This window comes from Anastrepha ludens, chromosome 4 (genome assembly GCF_028408465.1).
Source record: "Anastrepha ludens isolate Willacy chromosome 4, idAnaLude1.1, whole genome shotgun sequence".
In the NCBI taxonomy this organism is placed as follows: domain Eukaryota; kingdom Metazoa; phylum Arthropoda; class Insecta; order Diptera; family Tephritidae; genus Anastrepha; species Anastrepha ludens.
Genome location: NC_071500.1, coordinates 63779529 through 63796739, shown reverse-complemented (window position 1 = coordinate 63796739; position 17211 = coordinate 63779529). Strand labels below are relative to the sequence as shown.

At 35.2% G+C, this 17211-nt stretch overlaps 1 protein-coding gene across 1 annotated transcript in view; it reads right to left on the bottom strand.

The window, feature by feature from the left end:
- Window positions 1–17211, bottom strand: part of LOC128859589 (formin-J) — a 161444-nt gene that overhangs the window by 125009 nt on the left and 19224 nt on the right. The gene's annotated exons all lie outside the window — the stretch shown is intronic.

Sequence of the window (17211 nt, the reverse complement as noted above, 5' to 3'; positions counted from 1 at the left end):
CGAGTATGGTTATACCCCATAAAACTGGTATAACTCACTACTTTCAATGCTGCCTTCTCTCATTCAAGAGAGTTTCATTAGAGCGCGTTCGTACAGGGAGACTTTTGTTAAATTTGTATCGGCCGTCATATTCACTCACCGCAACTCTGTTGCATGCAATAGTTTAGTTTTTAGTCTAAAGTCAACAACAACATTGAGAAGAACGAAAACACAAAGGGTCTTGACAGAGTACGAGGATCGCAAACAACTAGTTGAAGCAACAAATGTTTCCTTATATGAACGCTGTCTTACTAATACTTATTAAATCTTCAAGCAAATGTAATTTTTGGCAGCTCTATTTTAGAGGAGCTCAGTTGCCTGAGCGGTTATAGCATTTCATCTGTGGATATTTTAAGGATATACCGGCAGAGCTCAGTGCCGCGTTCGTTTTAAACAGGAGGTGCCATGTAAAGGAGAGGTTGACATTTGGGAAGGATAGGCTATGTATTCGCGTCACCAAAAACATTTGCCCATTTTTAAGTTGGTAGTTAATGAGATGATTGATCAAGAAGGCGATTTAAAAGTTGACCTATGAAGTGTTTTGAGAAGACTGGAAGAAGAGCTGGAATATTGTCGGTGATATTACAATTAATTTTAAGCCAACCTTTTTCGACTCCTTTCTACAACGGGATAAAACTAGCAGATAACATAAAATTGTGCCTTCTGAAGGATCTTTATCAGAATTTATCACTTCTTACAGGTTACTTACAGTCTTGTTTTGTGAAAATTTGCTCAGAAGGTAACGTCGCTGTTCTTGTGAACAGAGCGTAGCACGCCATTATACAGGGTGGGCCAAATAAGACCTACTAATGTATGCCAAATAAGACCTAGCAGTTTGCGCAGTTGCTTCATCCTGTTGAAACCACAATTTAGGGTACTGCTCCGCCATTGGCCGCAAAAAGTGTTCAATCAATGTTCTGTAAGAAGCTCCTGAAATCGATTCCGGCGTTTCATCCTCATTTTCGAAGAAGTATGGACCGATAACTCTAGTGGCCATAACACCGCACCATACAGTACATTTAGATGGGCGCAACTGATATTGGTGTGTTGCCCTTGGATTTTCAGAGCCCCACAATCTACAGTTTTGTTTGTTGACATAACCTTTTAAATGGAAATGCCCTTCATCCGACATCAAAACACTATTTAAAAAATCAATTTGTGTGGCTAATTGTGTAAAACGAATAGCGTATTGTAGTCGTTGTTGGTGGCTCCATAATAAATTTCGAACAATTCAATTATAACCTACAAGAAGAGAAAAATAAATATGTCAAAAAATAAAAAAGTTATTTGTGCTTAACATTAGTAGGTCTTATTTGGCCCACCTTGTATATATTTTGTACTGCAGCTATGTGTTCTATGCGCTCACCTTTCTTGCCTGAACTGGTAATGAATTTTAAAGGCTTAATGAATGCCCTGCTGGGCATGTACTTGAAGTACCTTAGAGCACTGACATGACAAATGTACGCATGTGTATGTGTTAAAGTTTAAATTACATATGCACATATAAGCACAATAACACTAGAGGCTCAAAGCAAATGGTTAATAAAGGAAAGAAGCAAACAAAGCCAGCTGATTTATCAATGTTTGACGCGTATGTCTAAAACCGCAAAATAAATAGCAAATAACTGCGCTTTTCGTGTGTCGAAAAACAAAGTTAAAGACCGTGGTTAAAGCAATAAGGTGTGAAGGTTAAGCCTTAAAAAAACTTAAGATAAATATTATACAATTTTCACGCTTTTGTGCTCACACAAAGGCGATTTTCATAGAAATTTACAATTTAACCTAAATCGATTTCGGTAAAATTTTTAGATTTTAAAGATTAATTAACTAACGCCAATGCATAATAACAAATTGGTGAGATAAACAAATTGAAGAAGAGTTCTTACGTTTTCAAACATCGTGAGTTGCTTTCCAATGCTTGCTGCATAATAAAAATTAAAGAATAAACGCCTTCAAGGTTGACGAATTCATTTCAGAAGGTAAATCAACGAGAAAAGATGCCACTAAATGACAAATAGTTATCAATATCAATAACCAGACATGGTGTTCAAAAATAAAAATATCAAAAATATTCACTATCACAATCACAATCTAATCACAAGCTTTACCATTCAGCATGGTCCGATTTGTAATATATGGAACACCAAAATCAGCAACAAAAGTGGGTACAACCTCAGGGGCTAAATCCGGTGTTGCTATCGCGAACTTAAACAAGTTTAATATTTTGCTGCTAAAAAATATAAAAAGCCAAAGTTGTCTGCCAATGCAGATGATATGAGCTCAAGAATGCAAAAAATTGTAGGGACCCAACCAGTTATGACTCCTGTACTAAAAGTTTCGAGAAAAATATAATTTTTTAATATTTCTGGAAAAAGCAGCAGCTCATGCTAATAAGCAAGCGGAAAGGCAATCAATGCCAGTTTTTAACAAATACATGCAGTTCCATTTATTTCAAAAGAGTGGTGGTTAACAATATAAATGTTAAATACTGAAATTAATAGAATATTTCACGTAACAGATTGCAGGTATAATCTAATTCAGTCATCAAAATCTTGCAAACTTCTGGCATTTTTTTTGCCACTAATGTTTCGATAGCCTTTGGCGTTAATCACAGTTTTCAGTCTAATTGACATTGGATCCTTAAGCTTTTGTGTAGTGTCTGTCGCAATTTTCTGCCATTCCTCCGATAACTCAACTTTGCTGGATGTTTAATGTTTACGAATATTGTTTACGAATAGTGTCTCACTAAACCCACAGAATTTCAATAACATTAATGTAGTTGACCGTGCCGGTAGCATCAGCAAGTCTCCACAGTTTTATATGAGCCAAGACTGCACGATTCCTGAATTGTATTTTAGATCGTTGTCACGGTTACCCATTTTTTAGCACTTTGAAGCAAATTTAATGAATTCCAAATCGACTACACCGGCTGCAGACACACAGGCCCATGCCATCACTCTGCCATCGCCATACTTTTGGGTAACTCCAAGATTTTTGTTTCATCTCAGTGTTTGGTTTCTGCCAAACATGTGACGTGCCCTCCAACCCACACATATTGAACTTGAACTCGTCCGCAAAATGGCTATGTTGCAAAAGTCAGGCTTTGCAGATTTTTCTTGTTCATAAATGGCTTTATTCAAGCTATTCGGTAACTGAAGTCATGCTTGCGAAGTAGGGGCATACGGTCTCAACACTGCATTACTTATTCAATTTTCAGTTGTCCGTTTTGGCGTCGACAGCTTCGGATTTTTTTTTGATTTTCCGGACGATATGCCACTCCTCAGACTCGTTGAAAGTTTTATTAGGTGCCTTTATCTTCCACCCGATTTTCATGAACAAAATAATTACTCAAATTAACAATACGAGCAATAGTTTCTGAACCAATTAGCCACTTTTGAAATAATCTAAAACCAATTCACGCTGATCAATTATTGTTTGACGGCTCTTCTTTTTTAATTTCTTACTACTAAGGAGCAGAAAATAAATGAAAGAACTACTGGAAATATAAAACGCCCAAGAACGGCGCGGCGTCTACGCAATCGAAGATTATGTATCCAATAAGCTGTGAGATCAATTTTTCAAGAATAATCGCTGTGTCCCTCTTGAGAGTAGAGAGGAGATCGGAAATTTAGATTTACTGTTTCTATTCGTAGAATATGAGCCTACTTAGTTACATTTAAATGTTTCCTTCTATCTTAGATTTTAAATTACACTGATCTACATTTTTAAAAGCGGCGCTGTATCAAATAAGCTGTGGGCCACTGTATGTAGTTAGTACGGGATCAAAATAAGTTACAATAATATTGCCGTGTAACTAAAGCGATTTTAAGCACGTTTTGTGTGAAAAATGACTTCGGTACTTTACGCTTCGGAACATTTCCGAAATATATTGGGTTGGCAACTAAGTAATTGCGAATTTTACTCATAGAAGGCTTCATTTAAATTTGTAGGATTGCAGGTTCAGTACAAATGTAAAACACATTTTATTATTTGATAGTTGGCAATTCAGCTGTCAATCAATAAAAAAAGTGTTTTGATCGGTTGCGTAGTTTTCGTTTGACGTTTGTTGAAAAATGGAAAATCAAAAGGAACATTTTCGTCATATTTTGCTTTTTTATTTCCGCAAAGGGAAAACCGCATCTCATAAAAAGTTATGTGCTGTTTATGGGGACGAAACCTTAAAAGAACGGCAGTGTCAAAATTGGCTTGCCAAATTTCATTCTGGTGATTTTTCACTCAAAGATGAAAAACGCTCTGGCCGTCCAGTTGCAGTTGATGACGCCCTAATCAAAGTAATAATCGATTCGGATCGTCACAGCACAACATGTATATTATCACAAACATGCATTGAAAATCACTTAAAACAAATTGGCTATGTTCAAAAACTCGATACATGGGTTCCTCACGAAGTGAAAGAAAGGCATTTACAACTGCGTTTTGCTAAAGAAACGTAATGAAAATGATCCATTTTTAAACGACTAATAACTTGCGATAAAAAATTGGTTTGTTTACAACAATATAAAACGGGAAAGATCGTGGAGTAAGCCAGGTGAACCAACTCAAACAACATCAAATTGATGAATATCAGCAAAATAAGGTTTCGTTATCAGTTTGGTGGGATTACAAAGGAATTGTCTACTTTGAACTCTTACCCAACCGAACGATCAATTCTGGTGTCTACATTGAACAACTAACGAAATTAAACAATGCAGTTGAAGAAAAGCGGCCCGAATTGACTAATTGAATAATTGAAAATAATTGAAAAATTATTGTATTCCATCATGACAATGCAAGGCCACACACATCTTTGGCTTTCGATCTTCACAAAACTCCTTGAATGGTAAAAATTTCAATAATGACGATGATGTCAAATCGTACCTGATTCAGTTTTTTGCTAATAAAAATCAGAAGTTTTATGAACGGGAATATGATGCTGCCTAAAAGATGGCAAAAGGTCATTGATCAAAATAGGCGATACATTACAGAATAGAGTAATTTAGTTCCATGAAAAAAATGTCTTTGATTTTCTAAAGAAAATCCGCAATTATTTAGATGCCAACCCAATATTAAGATTTACCAACTATTTGAAAGTATGATACTTTCAAAAATCGAAACTTTTATAAATAAAATTAGTTTTTAAAAATACGTTTCCCTATTTTTTCTTCTATTATGAGTCTCAGCTCAAAGGGTCGGGACTAAATTTTTTTAAAACTTTATCAACATAGTTAAAATATTTTACAATATTTATTTATAATTATGAATAATTATATAACTTTACGGGAGGCAGTAGTAGCTAAGACTATCGGCCTCATTAAAAAAATGTTATTTGGAGAAAAAGACTTACCGAGTGAGGAAGTCAATTTTACAAGAATTGAGAGCTGAGGAAATACTTTTCCAACGATAACTTTGAAGTGTGAATCGGTCAAGATTAGGCCGAGTTATTCAAGTTTTCCTCAAACCTACATATCTTACAAAAAAATGGCATTAAAAATATACAAATTTTAATTCAATTGATATTTTTCAATTCACCGATATCATTTGACTGAACATTTTTTTTTGTTATTTATTATGACGGCCTTTTTTCAAAAAATTTAAAAGTAAAAAAAAAAGAATATTGTGAAGCTCACAAATCCATTAACGATTTTCCACAGTGAAAATATTTCGTTTCTTCCTGTTTAAACAAAAAACGAAAAAAAAAACATAATAGCTGTTAATTTTTTGTCATCAAAAATATACTGCTCTATATTCAGATTGTGTTTTAAATTACTTGCTAAATATTGGCAAGCAACCTACAGTCATCAGGTAAGGAAACCGTGAAACAAGGTGTCTATTAGCTGCTGGTCTGGTGGTGCTTTTCGAAAAGTAGGGTATGACCACTAGCAATAGTGCGAGTTATAATGGTAAAGAAACTCAAGCAAGAGATAATCTTCAAAAAATGCATCAATAGTGATAGAAAATAAGTCATTGTTAATGCCTCATGGTGCCTATAGTGAAATGATAGTTGAGTGGCTTTGATGACCACCCTGTTATGTAGCACATACTCGTATTAGCTCTGGTAGAGAGAGAGTAAAAAAATATTTATAAGCATGCTGAATCGTAATAAAATTATAAGAGCAGTAATAAAAACTAAAATAGGAAATATTAGTTACCAGACTGTACAAGACGTGCACATAAACATGTAAAATAATAAAGCTCGAGCAGAGTGTAATCTGAGCACTTGTTTTTTGTTCTTTGTTATGTTCACCAACGGATTAACAATTTTCGTTAGGATTTTTTCAATTAAGGTAGCTCTAATGTGGTTTTGAACACTGATATATACAAAATTTTGACTCAGAAGTATAAACACATACATGTGCATATGTGCGTGTATGTTACTAAATTTAATGGTTTTCATTTTTTCCATTCTTACTTCATACTTCAACTTCATATAAACTATGCGTGAGGCAGACATACGTACGTATATACTCGTCTGTATGTATGCAAATTGAAAAATCTTCTGACAAATTGACAGCTGTTAAGGTAAACAAACGCAGCATAGATCCACAAATATGAAGTGTTGCGAAGTTAATACAAATTACTTATGACAGCTTAGTTTTTTTTGGCTCAAATTGCTGTTTTTATTATATTTTGAGTGATTTGTTTGTTTCAGCTATTGGCAATTTATTTATTTCGTTTTTACTTGAGGTTTTAAACATAAGACCACGTTTTGCTGGTAAAACACTTATAATTTTGTTTTGTTATTAATTTGACTTAAATATTAATGGCTGCAAATGTGAACGCTTTGAAATAAAGGGCTATGATAAACAGTTGCGGATAGTCTGAAATAGATGAAAAATGCTGGCAACAAAATAATTGTAGAAAATCGGATGGAGCTGACTACGCAATTTATCAATAAGGTACAAATGTGGGGTTTTTCATTGAGAACGCTCGAACTTTGTAATACAATAAAGTAAACAATTTAAGTGATATTGCTTGTTCATTTAGGATAAATGGGTGTCGCGGCTTTGCTGTTGGTGGCGTTTTCTAGTGGACCACCTTTAGATGGGAACCATTGTCACTGATCGTATATCCTTACGCATCTTCGTAGAAATAAAACCAAAATCAACAGGCACCTGATGAGTCTTCGGTGATTTTTTTTTTTCGCTTTAAATAAAGCAATTGTGATGGTTTACAACGATTTTCATCATAAAAAAATACTAATAATTTTCTATAAAAATAAAGTAAAACCCATTTCTAGAAAAAAAATTATCGCTATATGGTGAAACAGCATCAGCAAGAAAAACAATTGTCAAAAGTCAACACGATTTTTGAGTCACCTCACTGCACTTTATGGCGCCAAGTTTAAATGCACTATAAAATTGCATACTTCTAGAAATACTGCTGAAAAAGGTTGAAATTTTGTTGAAAACTTGTTAAGTTTTATTTTTAACCTCGACAAGCGGTTAGATTTAGCGTGGATTTATATGGCTTTTGTAGTAAAATTAAGAAATTATTAAAATTAAATAAGAGACAAATAAATTGTCAAAACTTGTCAATTAGTACCTGTGCTTTAGTCAAATAGCCAAATAGGCACTATAGTAAAATTAGTCACCTTATCGGAAAATGTATAATTTTTGCAAATGGCGTCGTATGTCAATCATATTTGGCACTTGTGAACTAGACAGCTGCAGTATACAAACAGACAAGCAATGGAAAGTGCAAAGGGCAAAATAAGGACTTCTATCACTCAAAATAATTTGTTTCCATTTAGTAAAAAAGTTATTCAAAAACAAAATTAGATAATTAATTTTACGCCACCTTGTATGTATATGTGTACGAGTATACGGTGAGCTGAGGTGAGTTGAGGGGAGTTGAAGTGAGGTGTGGCGTTTTGAGTTTTTCGATCTACCAAAAAAATAAAACTAAAGAACTAATTTTTATTTCTGATGAAAAATTAAAAAAAAAACTCACAAAATAATCACTAATCATTAATAAAAAAAATAACTATATATATTAATATATTCTTTGAATACTATGTAGAATAAAATTCAGAAATTTGTTATTATTATTGCAATTACTAAAATTTTTAAATAAATATGACATATACATTTTTGGTAAACCTCTGACCTGTGGCTGAAAGCCAACTGGGGGAAAACAAGGCCGAAAACTCTTGCAGGGAGTTTTGCTGCATAAAAAATGAGATGGTATCTAAATATGTCTCGGATTATGCCAAGTCGATTTTTTTTTTTTTTTTTGATCTAACACGTTGGAGTAAGATTTACAGGCTAAAGCAACCAATATGGGTCTTAGCGTGTACCGCTACTAGGTACGATATAAATTTTGAAGATATAGAGGTTTGTTAGCTGAGGGAAAATGGTTTTTATATATAAATTTAAACCCTTTGACTCTGAATTTCAACCCGCATTCCCACATTCATTATTCTTCTTTTTTGTTACTCAAAAATAAAGTGTGAAAACTAACACTTTTTTGCACTGATATTTCATATTTTAAAATCTCGTGTAATTGTTATAACGGTCAATTTACCAGCTGACTAAACAACAACAAATCGATCTTACATTTTCCGTGATATGCCAATGACGCAGTGTAAATAATCAAATAATTATTCACAAAACAACAACTCCAAAAAAAAAAAACTAATTCCACAGCTCACTAATTTTTTTTGCAGTTTTCATGGAATTATAACTTCAAAACTAGTTACAAATATCGCCTTAAGCAAAATTAACACCTGTAAAGATCTTCCCCAAACAGCCATAGAACCGGAAATGCCGCATTCGACGAACAATTCCACCAAATGACAAACGATCAGCTAATACTTTTAATAGGCAACAAAAACTGAATGAACCATTAAATTACAAACATACGCGCATGTACTACGAGCACACATACATACATATATAGTACCAGTATTGCATGTCAAAGTATTCGTGAATAATTACATCTATGATCAGAAATAATGTTGTTAAAATTTTTCCTTTTGCTTATTAATGATTTTGTTTAAATTACAACTAATAGGTCTATTTATAAGTTCGTGCGGTTTTACAACAGATGGCGTAACTTGATTATTATTCCATCGATCCACATTTCCAAACATTCATTGGAGAGCTACTGTCGTAAGGCACAAACGTCAGTATAAGTTTTTTATTTGAAGCGTAAACAACAATATTTTTACCACACTTGAAAATGTCGAATTTCGTGCCAAATAATGTGTTTTTGCGGGGAATTCTTCTTCATTATTTTAATATGAAGAAAAAAGCAGCCGAAAGTCATCGTATCTTGGTGGAAGTTTATGGTGAGCATGCTCTATCTGAGCGAACGTGCCAGAAGTGGTTTGCACGCTTTAAAAGTGGTGATTTTGGCTTGGAAGACGAAGAACGCGAGGGTGCGCCGCCAAAGTTCATGGATACCGAATTGGAGGAATTGCTCGATCAAGATCCGGCTCAAACGCAAGAAGAGGTTGCAAAAACTTTGGGAGTTGATCAATCAACCATTTCCAAACGTTTAAAAGCCATGGGAATGATCCGAAAGGTAGGCCATTGGGTGCCGTATGAATTGAAGCCAAGAGACGTTGAACGCCGTTTTATGGCATGCGAACAACTGCTTCAACGGCACAAAAGAAAGGGTTTTTTGCATCGAATTGTGACTGGCGATGAAAAGTGGGTCCATTACGACAATCCAAAACGTCGGGCAACGTATGGATACCCTGGCCATGCTTCAACATCGACGTCGGCGCAGAATATTCATGGCCTGAAGGTTATGCTGTGTATCTGGTGGGACCAGCTGGGTGTTGTGTATTATGAGCTACTGAAACCGAATGAAACGATTACGGGGGATGTCTACCGACGACAATTGATGCGTTTGAGCCGAGCACTGCGAGAAAAACGGCCGCAATACGCCGATAGACACGACAAAGTTATTTTGCAACATGACAATGCTCGGCCACATGTTGCACAAGTGGTCAAAACATACTTAGAAACGCTCAAATGGGATGTCCTACCCCACCCGCCGTATAGTCCAGACCTTGCGCCATCCGATTACTATCTCTTCCGATCGATGCAACATGGCCTGGCTGACCAGCACTTCCGTAATTACGATGAAGTCAAAAAATGGATCGATTCGTGGATTGCGGCAAAACCGACCGAATTTTTCACAAAGGGAATCCGTGAATTGCCAGAAAGATGGGAAAAAGTAGTAGTAAGCGATGGACAATATTTTGAATATTAAATTTGTATCCATTTTACGTCAATAAAGTTTCAAATTTCGAAAAAAAACCGCACGAACTTATTCATAGTCCTATTACGTATTTACATACACATACATGCAATCATATGTGTAATAAATCAACGGTATGGCGCACAATGTGTTAACAACAAGCATTTACAACGTCAATAACAAAGAGTACGAGTTTGAGAGCTTTTAACGAATTTGTAATTTTTATAGAAATGTGGTTTTGCTAAGCAATGCAAGAAAATAAGCAATGGCAACAACAAAAATTGCTTCCTATGCGTAACTGAGTATAGAAGTTTGCAGCTGATTGAATTGCTGCTGAATGGAAGCAGGTTGCCAAAAAAGGCAAGGCTTTCCACATGTTCTAAGTGCATGCGACATTTTGTTGTACAAATGTAACAACGCCGAGTGCAAGCAAGATTAGCGAGCGTATAATACATTATAACACAAAAACAATTAAGGCAATACATTTTATATACTAACCTAACTAAAAACCTAAGGTACATATGTATGTACGTACATGAAGGCATGTATACGAGTATACAAGTATTATATAAGTATGTAAGTGCCCCGCAAACTTGTGTCGCGAAATAAATAAATTACACTTAAAAGTGTAGATGATTGATTTTGGTTTATTGAGGCTTCGGTGGCAGTGACTGAGTGGTTCGCAACGTTATTTATTTTAGCTTTGTTCTCAGCAGTTACACCCATCACTCTTTCGTCTCATCCGTGTGGGAATTTAGCTCAGCTTGTTTGAAGTGCTGTTTTTCGTGGTAACCAACAATTATTTTCTAATTAATATTATATAGGAGATATATATGTATGTAGGTATGTAGATAGAAATTCCCACTTACGCCTATATATCAATATTAGGGTGTAGGAAAGCATATACACTTGTGCTCACATAATTAAGTCACTTTACCTTTATCGGCTTGAAAACGGCACGTATTGTATTCGTAACAACAACGAAATTGAAAACCTTATTGGTGGTGCGATTGTTATACATTTTATTAAATGGCAGCGGATTAAATGAATTGGCCACATTATAAGAATGCAAAATGAAAGAATTAAAAAAAGTGTTTTCTAGATGGGGGAAGAAAAACAGGCCGACCAAGAAAGAGATGACTTGATGACGTCGTATCAGACTTCAAAGTGATGAACGTTCGTAATTGGAGAAATGTAGCAAGAGAGAAAGCGAACTGGAAGAAGATTGTTGATGAAGCTATGGTCCCCCACAGACTGTGAAGATAAGAAGAAAGACAAATTACAAAAACTCATCATCAAAATTTACAACTTTTAACTTTAGAATATTTCTGAGCAAGCAGCTTTCATCCATATAGATATGAGCTTTTGTGTGTGTAGCAGATGGTATGCTTGGTATAATCTGCTGAGGCTAAAATGGACATCTGTCCTCTACAACTTGATCCGACTACCGCTGAAACATACTTTCTGCTTAACATCTTTTAAAGAATTCAGTGGAACGCCTGGTTTGAGAGTCCAGAGTCTACCACAATGGCTGCAGTCATATCATAAGTAAGCATCTAATTTTTTCGCGGAGTACTCAGTTTTTTAAGCTTCCAAATCCTATACCGCGAAAGTTATATAAATCCTCTTTTATAAAGGGTTTTGCAATAAGAGGTGTTATTCGCGTAAAAGACCAATTCCGGCCATAAAAAATCGTTAATCTTCTCTCGATACCGCAATACATTCACTGTAACTGTTGCTCCAGCTTCATTTTCGAAAAAGTAAGGTCCAATGACTACGCCGGACCATAAACGGCACCAAACAATCACACGTTGAGGATAGAGAGGCTTTTCAACAATAACTCTTCGATTTTCTTTTTTTTTTTCAACAACAATATTTTCGGCTGTTCTTGAGCGACGTGCACGGGTTTTATTCTTCACATTACTAACATGTCCCAACAGCTCGAGTTTTTTCACCAATTTCTGTATTGCGGTCCGACGTCTCTGCCCAATTTTCACCATTTTTATAGTGAATTTTAATAATTCCAATGCGTTGTTTAAGCGTGCATCGTTCCATTTTTATTAATGGCGTAGTTTCTACTTGTCAAATATCAAAAAATGACAGCTTCAAAAGTGACATCTACCGAAATAGTGGGCTATTTAAAATAACACCTTTTATTGGAAAACTCTTTATATATATAATTGGGTATAAGCTTTTTGGGCCAAGCTCCGCGGCCTGCGTCTTAACAGATTTTTTTCATGCGGAGCTTTTTCATGCCAGAAATCAACTCGGAAGTTTGCCATTGCTTGCCGAGGGGCGACCGCTATTAGAAGAAACTTTTTCTATCATTTCACGGAGATTCGAACCTATGCTCTTTCGAATGGTAGTGACGCACCAACTCATTCGACTACGGCAGCCGTTGTAGCATGTTAGTGAGCATGGGATGGCAAGGAGACGGTGCTGCATAGCATTTGAGGGCTGCGAAATTTCACGCATTGAGAGTTGCTGCTGCGATGGCAAAATTAAGAAGTGGAGAGAGGATCATATTATATTTCAGTTCCAAATCGATCGATAGAAATAATGAAAAATTTGAATAATGAAAACTGCGACTAGAGTAAGTTAACCAGTTTAGCTTTATATATTTTGTGTTTACCGGTGACTAGCGTTTTAGGGGAACTGGCACCAATAAATCGTGAGCAGAAATAAGTCACAATTAAAAGTTAATACGCTTAAAATAATTTTTATGGAGAAATGCAATTAGACATACAATTCATGTGCCACGACCTTTTAAAAACAACTCCAGGGCTACTCTGCTAATTTATCAAAAATTATGTGAACGCCGAAAACTGTGACAATGAAGTCTACGAAAATGGAAACATGTGATTTTGTTGATACCATACAAGTGTAAGTTCTTTGAATAAATAAAAAGTGTATTGATATTAGAAAATTTTTCCGAATTTGATATTCCTTGATTATCCTTTTTTCATTCCGATATCCCCGATATTGTTGACCATAGTGAGTTTTTCAGTCAAAAATTATGGGATACCGCTTAGTCATGAAAAATCGTTCAACTGCTAGATGTTCATGTAAGCCTTGGAAGATGCCTAAAGCTAGACAGATATACTGATAATGTGGAGTACATAGTAATCTTCCTGCTAGTAGAAGTATCAAAAAAAAATTTCGTCAAATAAATTAAATGAAAAGAAATAATTTTGTTTTGCGTTACTCTTTGCAGTACATACGAGTATGTATACATACTATACATACTGGGTAAGAATGTAAATGTGGTTGTGTGCTTGCTATGTACACAATGCATCAATATTAATTTAGTAAGGTTGGTAAGCGCGTTACACGCTTCCAAATGTGAAATCAAAATTTAAATTAACTGATTTATGGTGATTTGATGAGCATTCAGACGCGGTACTTCACTACCCATGGGTGTTGAGTACATGCATAAGACATATGGATATATTTGAAAACGTGTATGAGACTCTAGATTAATACCTACCACATATGTACATAGGTATATACATATCAATGAGTGTAAGTACGTAAGCGCTATTAATTCTATTATTATTTTATTGAGCTGCTGATTTTGTTATTTGCGAGTAGTTTTGTAGGTTTAACTCGTTTTTTTCCTGCTGGCAAAATATGTACATACATATGTATGTATGCCTGTTTCTGGCACTAGTAAAGCTTGAGAAACCGTGTCGGTGATTTTGTGTGGGTTTTTGGCAGAGGGAGCAACAACAAAACAAAAGACAATCACATTAACACCCACTGCAGTTCTGAATAGTGTATTGTAATTATTTTCCTTAGTTTTATTATCATGCTTATGTACATATATGCGTATGTATGTATTTTTTTCTCTTAATTCATTGCCACTTTTGTCTTCTTCTGTGTTGCGGTTCGAACAATTGAAGCATTTCCACACGTAGGTAAGCAATCACAGTAGGCATTCATTTTATTCTTAAAATCACCTTACAATTCCTACATGCAAATGTGAGACAAAATACACTTGAAAAAAAAACATAAATAAATAAATCTTATGATACAATAATTTTTAGAAGGTAGTTTCACTTCTTCTGGTCCGCCATGTGAACAATCTGATAGAAAGCATGCCAATATATTCAAAAACGAAGCTCCGAACCTTTTTAGCGTTAGAAAAAAGCCAAGCATATTTGAAAAATTAAAAAAAAAAAAATAATTCAATAATTTTCATAATAAAAAAATTGTAAGTAAAAATATGCGGCTGCGTCCGAAGATGGTGCCTAGAGGCAGTGCATTAATTCACCCCAACAAGTTAAGTTTGAGGGCCAGTAACATTGACTCAGCCTCGAAAAAAATATTTACGATTAGATTTACGACAATCTACAAGATATAGCCTCCATTGTGCTGATCTGATCGAGATCGGATATGAGAGATGTATCTCTACACATCTAGCATACTTCGTTTGATTGTTGGATTATAGCCCACAATACTTCACCTTGTTAGTTAATTAAATGAAAGATAATGAAAGTTACATGAAGAATATTACAAATTCTTGTATCTGAACGATTAAGTTTCGATCACAGATATCTTGAAAAATTTTCAGAGCGAAGTTTCAGACGGCGATTTTGTAGCGCTTGAAACATAGTCGAACGAAACGAAAAGTCTTACAAAAATGAAGTAATCGGCTATGGTATATATAATTATTTACATTTTCAGTTAAAAAATATCTAAAATATGTGGCAGCATCGCGTTATTGGTCAATAGCAAGGTTTATGCTGAAATTTTGAAATTAAACTACCTTCTAAAAATCATTGTACCATGACAATCCAGACGAAGCCGTGAAAAAAAACAAAAGATACTTATTTTCTCTCAATGAGCCCATATGAGCATTGCATAACCACGATAAGCGCTAATTTATTCCATACTGTCAGCTGTGTTTAATCATGTGCAGAATCATTCTTAAATACATTTTTGTTCGGCGTGCTAAAACGGAGGACTGATCTCGTAGAAAATGCCAAGGGCGTAGGTTTTCGATTATGCAGAGAGCGGGCGCCAATTTCACAATTTTAAATTTTAGATTTTGTAGTAAAACAGATTTAGAAGCATTTTATTGTAACGCTGATAGATATTTTGTGATCCAATAACGTATGCTAAACGTCCGCGGAAGCAAATTAATCGCCTAATGATTGGAGAACATTGGAAAATATTGCAACGTAGCGCTGTTTCGAAACTCCGGGCATGATACACCAAATGATGGAAAAAGTTGTTTTTTAATAGCGGCCGTGCTTCGGCAGGCAATGGCAAACCTCGGAGTATATTTCGAAAAAAAATCATCTGTCATTCGGAGACAAGACATCAAGACACCCACCACATATGTTTATATATATACATATATAATATAAGCTGAAAGGTGTAGGGATATCCAGATTCCAAAAATTATCAAATCTCTTAAAGTGCATATCGTCGGGGCCAGTCCAATTGAAAATTGGATTAGAACAACGCGCTATTGAGAATCCAGTGGAGCTTGAATGAGCTCATGTTCCAAAGAAAGAAGAAAATTTGTATCTATTAATAAGGCTATAATATGCTGAAACTATTTATTTTTGATCACTTGATTTTATTTTTAGAAATTTATATTTTGGATTCAGGCACTCTACCGCAGATTTGCTCTAAAGCAGTGCTTCGGTAAGAAATCAAAAGCGTTACCTACGGAGCAGAGCTATAATAGCTCAGGCAGAAAACGAGCGCCATGACAATATTGAAATCACTCATTCTTAAAGCTTTAGCTTTGGTTTAAAACAACAGCTTGAAGTTTAAGGAAGTGTTAAAACAGTATAAAGAAAGCTCCTAGAATCAGGCCTTAAAGACGGAATGCAGTGAAAATGCTATTTCTCACACAAAAAAACAAAAGCCCAACAAACGGACTGCAATGTAATGAAGAGATTAGATTCAATTTACATCGCACCGACAATCTTCCAAACATGAGATGACTTTCTTGCGAGAGGTATATGATAAATATACTCGTGAGTACAATCAAGCATCCTTAAAGCCAGAGTCATAAAGGTCTTTTATTTGCTTATCGAGGAAGAACAATATGCCTAGCTTTCGGAAGACGTATTTAGGGATGACATGCTAATTTTGAAAGTTTTGATCAATACAATTTTCTAAAAATATTTTTTATTTATATATATATATATAATTGGCGGGTACACCTTTTTGGGTGTTTGGCCGAGCTCCTCCTCCTATTTGTGGTGTGCGTCTTGATGTTGTTTCAAGCCGACTCCGAATGGCAGATATTTTTATGAGGAGCTTTTTCATGGCAGAAATACACTCGGAGGTTTGCCATTGCCTGCCGAGGGGTGACCGCTACGAGTATTAGAAAAATGTTTTTCTTAATTTTGGTGTTTCACCGAGATTCGAACCTTCTTTCTCTCTGTAAATTCCGAATGGTAGTCACGAACCAACCCATTCGGCTACGGCGGCCGATATAAGTATAAATTAAATACCTATAACATCAATTTACATTGCGCCGCTGTTATTTATTTATATTAATTATTTTTTTTTTGCTTTATAATTAGCGCTTACACTCATTTTGGGTGTTTGACCGAGCTCCTCTTCCTATTTGTGATGAGCGTCTTGATGTTGTTTTAAGCCGACTCCGAATGGCAAATAGTTTTTATGAGGACATTTTTCATAGCACTCGGAAGTTTGCCATTGCCTGCCGAGAAGCGACCGCTATTAAACAAAACTTTTTGTTTTGGCTTAGAGGTTCAAATATCCTCACGGAACATGGAATTCCGCATATGGATTGACCTGGGAATTTACCTAATTTTTAAAACCTACCACATATTACGCCCTTTGTTATGCTGAAGAAAATTCGCTGAGGTTTTGTAAAATTTCCTTAGTTCAATACCTTTACGAGTCGAAGCTGTTACGAGTATAATAGAAATGAGTAAATCCACGATTTGCTACAATTCTAAATTTATTTATTTT